This window comes from Argopecten irradians, chromosome 8, assembly GCF_041381155.1.
Source record: "Argopecten irradians isolate NY chromosome 8, Ai_NY, whole genome shotgun sequence".
NCBI lineage: Eukaryota > Metazoa > Mollusca > Bivalvia > Pectinida > Pectinidae > Argopecten > Argopecten irradians.
Window position 1 is genome coordinate 38,134,879 of NC_091141.1, and position 1,938 is coordinate 38,136,816.

Below are 1,938 nucleotides of genomic sequence, written 5' to 3' on the forward strand. Positions count from 1 at the left end.
CGTCTTCATATTTCTTTAATCAGTCAAATATTGTGTTAATTGTTTTAATGACTAATGTCAAATGTTTCCTACCAAACTTGATTAATGAATGTATGTTAAAAAGATATTAATATTCCCATGACTTAAGTGATTATGATTATCTGTTTTATTAGATTTGTAATTGGAGTAACAAATATTTCATTACTTTGAGAGGTCAAATTTGAATAATTATTATTATTGGTTTAAATTCTTAAAAACTGCTTTTAATAGCCATTACGAAATTATTAAAATTATTGACAACGAAACTGTATTTCCAGCAATTCTTTCCGATCTAAGACGAGGAAAAATTAAATTTCATCGAATTAATTTTTCTAGACCCGACTAAAAGAATACTTATTTTTATTACATATACCCGTAAACTCAAATTGGCTATTTAATATACTATATAGATATTTGGAAATATTTAAAAAATATTAAAGTATTAACTTGTATATATTTTTTGTTATGGAGATATAACACAAAATCTGCGTGTCCTCTAAAAAAACAGAGAAGCGGTTTATGATGAGAGTACATTCAAATTTCTGTGTTATCTTTCCATAACATAAAGAATATATTCATATTAATCCTTATAATTCAATTAAAAAAAAGATATGTTCAAAATTCCGAATTTATTTTGGGACTCTTTTTCTACGAAATCATTACGCCGTTATATCAGCCAATCAGAAGCGACGTTACAAAAGGCGACGCCATTTTTTCCTTTATGGGCTGATAAAGTAGATTTTGAACCAAATGAAAATGCTTGTTACAAGCAAAATTGAATAATTGAAAGATATTGTTGAGATACGGCATACATCTATATCTAGGAAGAATGTATACAGCAAGGAATTGGAATAGAAATAGAAAACAATTGAAGAAAATAATTACGAAAACAGAAAAAAATATACTTCAATTTCAGAAGAAACATAGGCATAATTAGCATTAAATAATAAACATTTCATTGATATTTATGACATACAAGGTAATATAAACCAATTTATTTTTGTGTATACAATATTTTAAATCTTCGTTATTTTCAATACATTTGCAAATACATAATTAACGTACTGACATGTACGATTCATACAATTATCCGCGTAACATTTGTATTCATGATCCAGCTCTATGACGAAATAACGAGGCGAAAATGGGTACCTCGCGAAAATCAACTGGTTTACAGTAGTTCAATAAACAATATCATGTGAAATTATATTGATATGGAAAATAATTAGAATAAATGATAAATAATTTGAATGTAATGTAATGATAATAAATAATTTGAATGAAATAAAATAAATAATTTGAATATAATGTAAATATCCCCAAATAAATAATATAAATGGCACCAAATTGTATGAAAATAATATACATTTAAATTATGAAATTAATATGAGTTTTAGAAGTAAAAGGAAAAAAAATTAATGAATTTGATGTAATTATTACGACAAATTGTACTGATATATACGCATGAAATGTAACAGTTATAGATACATCTATGTAATAACTACAGATTGCCAACAATACAAATAACACAATAGAAATAAATTAAACAATGACCATGTCTGACATTCTTCCACATGTCCACCAGCTCTGTAGTCACCTTGAGATGTTCCTGAGTGTGTACTTGGTTTATTTCATTCCAGAAACTGAAACTGGACTACGAACAACTGTTTTCAGTTGGCAATTATGAGGGGATAAATTTTAATGAAGTGCGCCAGCGCTTCATATATAAATTTCCATTGTACACTTGAAATTCATACTCCCATAATTGCTAACTGAACGTAGTTCAATGCTTATATTTACATTTCAAAACTATCTTCTAAGAATTCTAAGAAAATATCATATAACGAATACACAAGTAATTTTATCTAAAGATTCGAATAGCCATTTGGGCAGTATTATTGTGACGCCACAAGGAAAATG